The following is a 7,966-nucleotide window of genomic DNA, read 5'->3' as shown; positions in this document are numbered from 1 at the left end:
ACGCCGTCCGGCCACTGCATCGGCTGAGATATTGGCTGATTATTTAATAGTTGAGGCTCCTAATGCAAGCCAGAGTTGTAAAAGATCGTCAAAAGACGTCATCACTGGGGTTCGAACCACCGCGTGCAAAAGAGAGTCTCGCCCTACAGCTATTACAGTGCGCCACGCCGTCCGGCCACTGCATCGGCTGAGATATTGGCTGATTATTTAATAGTTGAGGCTCCCAATGCAAGCCAGAGTTGTAAAAGATCGGCAAAAGACGTCATCACTGGGGTTCGAACCACCGCGTGCAAAAGAGAGTCTCGCTCTACAGCTATTACAGTGCGCCACGCCGTCCGGCCACTGTATCGGCTGAGATATTGGCTGATTATTTAATAGTTGAGGCTCCTAATGCAAGCCAGAGTTGTAAAAGATCGGCAAAAGACGTCATCACTGGGGTTCGAACCACCGCGTGCAAAAGAGAGTCTCGCTCTACAGCTATTACAGTGCGCCACGCCGTCCGGCCACTGCATCGGCTGAGATATTGGCTGATTATTTAATAGTTGAGGCTCCTAATGCAAGCCAGAGTTGTAAAAGATCGGCAAAAGACGTCATCACTGGGGTTCGAACCACCGCGTGCAAAAGAGAGTCTCGCTCTACAGCTATTACAGTGCGCCACGCCGTCCGGCCACTGCATCGGCTGAGATATTGGCTGATTATTTAATAGTTGAGGCTCCTAATGCAAGCCAGAGTTGTAAAAGATCGGCAAAAGACGTCATCACTGGGGTTCGAACCACCGCGTGCAAAAGAGAGTCTCGCTCTACAGCTATTACAGTGCGCCACGCCGTCCGGCCACTGCATCGGCTGAGATATTGGCTGATTATTTAATAGTTGAGGCTCCTAATGCAAGCCAGAGTTGTAAAAGATCGGCAAAAGACGTCATCACTGGGGTTCGAACCACCGCGTGCAAAAGAGAGTCTCGCTCTACAGCTATTACAGTGCGCCACACCGTCCGGCCACTGTATCGGCTGAGATATTGGCTGATTATTTAATAGTTGAGGCTCCCAATGCAAGCCAGAGTTGTAAAAGATCGGCAAAAGACGTCATCACTGGGGTTCGAACCACCGCGTGCAAAAGAGAGTCTCGCTCTACAGCTATTACAGTGCGCCACGCCGTCCGGCCACTGCATCGGCTGAGATATTGGCTGATTATTTAATAGTTGAGGCTCCCAATGCAAGCCAGAGTTGTAAAAGATCGGCAAAAGACGTCATCACTGGGGTTCGAACCACCGCGTGCAAAAGAGAGTCTCGCTCTACAGCTATTACAGTGCGCCACGCCGTCCGGCCACTGTATCGGCTGAGATATTGGCTGATTATTTAATAGTTGAGGCTCCTAATGCAAGCCAGAGTTGTAAAAGATCGGCAAAAGACGTCATCACTGGGGTTCGAACCACCGCGTGCAAAAGAGAGTCTCGCTCTACAGCTATTACAGTGCGCCACGCCGTCCGGCCACTGCATCGGCTGAGATATTGGCTGATTATTTAATAGTTGAGGCTCCTAATGCAAGCCAGAGTTGTAAAAGATCGGCAAAAGACGTCATCACTGGGGTTCGAACCACCGCGTGCAAAAGAGAGTCTCGCTCTACAGCTATTACAGTGCGCCACGCCGTCCGGCCACTGCATCGGCTGAGATATTGGCTGATTATTTAATAGTTGAGGCTCCTAATGCAAGCCAGAGTTGTAAAAGATCGGCAAAAGACGTCATCACTGGGGTTCGAACCACCGCGTGCAAAAGAGAGTCTCGCTCTACAGCTATTACAGTGCGCCACGCCGTCCGGCCACTGCATCGGCTGAGATATTGGCTGATTATTTAATAGTTGAGGCTCCTAATGCAAGCCAGAGTTGTAAAAGATCGGCAAAAGACGTCATCACTGGGGTTCGAACCACCGCGTGCAAAAGAGAGTCTCGCTCTACAGCTATTACAGTGCGCCACGCCGTCCGGCCACTGCATCGGCTGAGATATTGGCTGATTATTTAATAGTTGAGGCTCCTAATGCAAGCCAGAGTTGTAAAAGATCGGCAAAAGACGTCATCACTGGGGTTCGAACCACCGCGTGCAAAAGAGAGTCTCGCTCTACAGCTATTACAGTGCGCCACGCCGTCCGGCCACTGCATCGGCTGAGATATTGGCTGATTATTTAATAGTTGAGGCTCCTAATGCAAGCCAGAGTTGTAAAAGATCGGCAAAAGACGTCATCACTGGGGTTCGAACCACCGCGTGCAAAAGAGAGTCTCGCTCTACAGCTATTACAGTGCGCCACGCCGTCCGGCCACTGCATCGGCAGAGATATTGGCTGATTATTTAATAGTTGAGGCTCCTAATGCAAGCCAGAGTTGTAAAAGATCGGCAAAAGACGTCATCACTGGGGTTCGAACCACCGCGTGCAAAAGAGAGTCTCGCTCTACAGCTATTACAGTGCGCCACGCCGTCCGGCCACTGCATCGGCTGAGATATTGGCTGATTATTTAATAGTTGAGGCTCCTAATGCAAGCCAGAGTTGTAAAAGATCGGCAAAAGACGTCATCACTGGGGTTCGAACCACCGCGTGCAAAAGAGAGTCTCGCTCTACAGCTATTACAGTGCGCCACGCCGTCCGGCCACTGCATCGGCTGAGATATTGGCTGATTATTTAATAGTTGAGGCTCCTAATGCAAGCCAGAGTTGTAAAAGATCGGCAAAAGACGTCATCACTGGGGTTTGAACCACCGCGTGCAAAAGAGAGTCTCGCTCTACAGCTATTACAGTGCGCCACGCCGTCCGGCCGCTGCATCGGCTGAGATATTGGCTGATTATTTAATAGTTGAGGCTCCTAATGCAAGCCAGAGTTGTAAAAGATCGGCAAAAGACGTCATCACTGGGGTTCGAACCACCGCGTGCAAAAGAGAGTCTCGCTCTACAGCTATTACAGTGCGCCACGCCGTCCGGCCGCTGCATCGGCTGAGATATTGGCTGATTATTTAATAGTTGAGGCTCCTAATGCAAGCCAGAGTTGTAAAAGATCGGCAAAAGACGTCATCACTGGGGTTCGAACCACCGCGTGCAAAAGAGAGTCTCGCTCTACATCTATTACAGTGCGCCACGCCGTCCGGCCACTGCATCGGCTGAGATATTGGCTGATTATTTAATAGTTGAGGCTCCTAATGCAAGCCAGAGTTGTAAAAGATCGGCAAAAGACGTCATCACTGGGGTTCGAACCACCGCGTGCAAAAGAGAGTCTCGCTCTACAGCTATTACAGTGCGCCACGCCGTCCGGCCACTGCATCGGCTGAGATATTGGCTGATTATTTAATAGTTGAGGCTCCTAATGCAAGCCAGAGTTGTAAAAGATCGGCAAAAGACGTCATCACTGGGGTTCGAACCACCGCGTGCAAAAGAGAGTCTCGCTCTACAGCTATTACAGTGCGCCACGCCGTCCGGCCACTGCATCGGCTGAGATATTGGCTGATTATTTAATAGTTGAGGCTCCTAATGCAAGCCAGAGTTGTAAAAGATCGGCAAAAGACGTCATCACTGGGGTTCGAACCACCGCGTGCAAAAGAGAGTCTCGCTCTACAGCTATTACAGTGCGCCACGCCGTCCGGCCACTGCATCGGCTGAGATATTGGCTGATTATTTAATAGTTGAGGCTCCTAATGCAAGCCAGAGTTGTAAAAGATCGGCAAAAGACGTCATCACTGGGGTTCGAACCACCGCGTGCAAAAGAGAGTCTCGCTCTACAGCTATTACAGTGCGCCACGCCGTCCGGCCACTGCATCGGCTGAGATATTGGCTGATTATTTAATAGTTGAGGCTCCTAATGCAAGCCAGAGTTGTAAAAGATCGGCAAAAGACGTCATCACTGGGGTTCGAACCACCGCGTGCAAAAGAGAGTCTCGCTCTACAGCTATTACAGTGCGCCACGCCGTCCGGCCACTGCATCGGCAGAGATATTGGCTGATTATTTAATAGTTGAGGCTCCTAATGCAAGCCAGAGTTGTAAAAGATCGGCAAAAGACGTCATCACTGGGGTTCGAACCACCGCGTGCAAAAGAGAGTCTCGCTCTACAGCTATTACAGTGCGCCACGCCGTCCGGCCACTGCATCGGCTGAGATATTGGCTGATTATTTAATAGTTGAGGCTCCTAATGCAAGCCAGAGTTGTAAAAGATCGGCAAAAGACGTCATCACTGGGGTTCGAACCACCGCGTGCAAAAGAGAGTCTCGCTCTACAGCTATTACAGTGCGCCACGCCGTCCGGCCACTGCATCGGCTGAGATATTGGCTGATTATTTAATAGTTGAGGCTCCTAATGCAAGCCAGAGTTGTAAAAGATCGGCAAAAGACGTCATCACTGGGGTTCGAACCACCGCGTGCAAAAGAGAGTCTCGCTCTACAGCTATTACAGTGCGCCACGCCGTCCGGCCACTGTATCGGCAGAGATATTGGCTGATTATTTAATAGTTGAGGCTCCTAATGCAAGCCAGAGTTGTAAAAGATCGGCAAAAGACGTCATCACTGGGGTTCGAACCACCGCGTGCAAAAGAGAGTCTCGCTCTACAGCTATTACAGTGCGCCACGCCGTCCGGCCGCTGCATCGGCTGAGATATTGGCTGATTATTTAATAGTTGAGGCTCCTAATGCAAGCCAGAGTTGTAAAAGATCGGCAAAAGACGTCATCACTGGGGTTCGAACCACCGCGTGCAAAAGAGAGTCTCGCTCTACAGCTATTACAGTGCGCCACGCCGTCCGGCCGCTGCATCGGCTGAGATATTGGCTGATTATTTAATAGTTGAGGCTCCTAATGCAAGCCAGAGTTGTAAAAGATCGGCAAAAGACGTCATCACTGGGGTTCGAACCACCGCGTGCAAAAGAGAGTCTCGCTCTACAGCTATTACAGTGCGCCACGCCGTCCGGCCACTGCATCGGCTGAGATATTGGCTGATTATTTAATAGTTGAGGCTCCTAATGCAAGCCAGAGTTGTAAAAGATCGGCAAAAGACGTCATCACTGGGGTTCGAACCACCGCGTGCAAAAGAGAGTCTCGCTCTACAGCTATTACAGTGCGCCACGCCGTCCGGCCACTGCATCGGCTGAGATATTGGCTGATTATTTAATAGTTGAGGCTCCTAATGCAAGCCAGAGTTGTAAAAGATCGGCAAAAGACGTCATCACTGGGGTTCGAACCACCGCGTGCAAAAGAGAGTCTCGCTCTACAGCTATTACAGTGCGCCACGCCGTCCGGCCACTGCATCGGCTGAGATATTGGCTGATTATTTAATAGTTGAGGCTCCTAATGCAAGCCAGAGTTGTAAAAGATCGGCAAAAGACGTCATCACTGGGGTTCGAACCACCGCGTGCAAAAGAGAGTCTCGCTCTACAGCTATTACAGTGCGCCACGCCGTCCGGCCACTGCATCGGCTGAGATATTGGCTGATTATTTAATAGTTGAGGCTCCTAATGCAAGCCAGAGTTGTAAAAGATCGGCAAAAGACGTCATCACTGGGGTTCGAACCACCGCGTGCAAAAGAGAGTCTCGCTCTACATCTATTACAGTGCGCCACGCCGTCCGGCCACTGCATCGGCTGAGATATTGGCTGATTATTTAATAGTTGAGGCTCCTAATGCAAGCCAGAGTTGTAAAAGATCGGCAAAAGACGTCATCACTGGGGTTCGAACCACCGCGTGCAAAAGAGAGTCTCACTCTACAGCTATTACAGTGCGCCACGCCGTCCGGCCACTGCATCGGCTGAGATATTGGCTGATTATTTAATAGTTGAGGCTCCTAATGCAAGCCAGAGTTGTAAAAGATCGGCAAAAGACGTCATCACTGGGGTTCGAACCACCGCGTGCAAAAGAGAGTCTCGCTCTACAGCTATTACAGTGCGCCACGCCGTCCGGCCACTGCATCGGCTGAGATATTGGCTGATTGTTTAATAGTTGAGGCTCCTAATGCAAGCCAGAGTTGTAAAAGATCGGCAAAAGACGTCATCACTGGGGTTCGAACCACCGCGTGCAAAAGAGAGTCTCGCTCTACAGCTATTACAGTGCGCCACGCCGTCCGGTCACTGTATCGGCTGAGATATTGGCTGATTGTTTAATAGTTGAGGCTCCTAATGCAAGCCAGAGTTGTAAAAGATCGGCAAAAGACGTCATCACTGGGGTTCGAACCACCGCGTGCAAAAGAGAATCTCGCTCTACAGCTATTACAGTGCGCCACGCCGTCCGGCCACTGTATCGGCTGAGATATTGTCTGATTATTTAATAGTTAAAGGTCAAGCGACACGTAAACTTGACTTTGATTTGATTTGATTTGATTTGATTTATTTTGTTTTTTCACGTGCAAATATACAAGGTGAAAGGAAGTCTTCTATAAAGCATACAATAGCTTAACAATGTAGAAGACTCCCTGAAGAAAGAAAAGAGAAGAAAAAATTAAAGATCAAATTAAACGTTTCGACAATAAATCAATTATATGATATTTTAATTAATATGATGCAATTATTTCTTTAATATAACATTTTCTAAATGTCCTACACGATAATTTATTTTTAATAATGTCAGTAGTAGAATTCCAGGTTTTTATTGCTCGATTTCTGAGGCTTAACATTCCTGTTGAGGTATTCGTGTTGTGATAATGCGCATGATTTGCATGTCTTGTGTTGTGGTGATGTATATCCGAATTACGGATTAAATAATTATGAAATGCATTAGGTAGGAGTCCATTCCAAGCCTTATAAGTGAAGGTGGCAAGATTTACACGTATTATGTCATTAATTTTCAATATATTCAGATCCTTGAATAGAAGGTTGGTGTGATCACGTGGTGCAGCATGTGATATGTGGCGGACAGCTTTCTTTTGTAATATAATAAGTGGCTTAAGATTAGTATCACGTGTACCAGACCAAATTATCGAGCAATAAGAAAAATGTGGGACCACTAAAGTTTGATATAGGGTCTTTAATATGTGTTGTGGCAGGTAGTGTTTCAATTTCGATAATATTCCTATATTCTTTGCAACTTTCCTGCATACTATGGAAATATGATCACCCCATGAAAGTTTATGATCAATATGTACACCTAAGAATTTATTAGAAAATACCTCTTTGAGAATTTTACCTCCCATAAAAATATCTTTATCCCAGCTAAAATTTCGGGATGTATTAAAAACGATATAATTCGTTTTGCCAATGTTAAGCGATAGCTTGTTAGAGGCAAACCAGTCGTTAAATTTATTTAATTCAGAAGACACTTTAATATGAAATAAATTTTCATTTTCATTTGATTCGAAAAAAATATTTGTGTCGTCGGCAAATAACGTAATGTTTGCGATTTCTGATACGTGGCAGATGTCATTGACATATATAATAAACAGTAAAGGGCCTAGAATTGAGCCTTGTGGAACACCACATTGAATTTCTGCAAGATGAGAATGAGTGTTTTTGTAAGAGATATATTGATGCCGATTAGATATATTTGTATATATTTGTATATTTATTTGTTTCATCACAATTTACAGTGTGACGGGAAGTCTCCTATAAAGCCTGTAAGGCTTAACAAAGTAGGAGACTCCCCAAAAAGAAAAAAGAAAGAAAAACTTAAGAATAGAAATGAAAAGTTAATAGTAGCATCTACAATGATGAAATAATCGAATTGACTCTACTAGAAATTAATAATGTTAATAAGCGATCCTAACAATCTTTATAATGATCTTAATCGCTAACACACACAAGAATAAATCCATTAATAGTGAGAAATAATTACAGTTTGGAGATATATAACTATCGATCCAGTTCAGCGTCGTTCCTCTGATGCCATAATGTTGTAATTTACTAAGTAGAATGGTATGATCAATAGTGTCGAACGCTTTGGAAAGATCTAGGAACACACCCAAGCAAGATCTATTATTATCAAGACTGCTGTACAATTTGTCAACGGCATCTGCCAGTGCA

The sequence above is a fragment of the Apostichopus japonicus genome, chromosome 11 (genome assembly GCF_037975245.1).
Source record: "Apostichopus japonicus isolate 1M-3 chromosome 11, ASM3797524v1, whole genome shotgun sequence".
Classification (NCBI taxonomy): Eukaryota; Metazoa; Echinodermata; class Holothuroidea; order Aspidochirotida; family Stichopodidae; genus Apostichopus; species Apostichopus japonicus.
The sequence above is the reverse complement of the archived record's forward strand: the minus strand, read 5'-3'. Positions refer to the sequence as shown.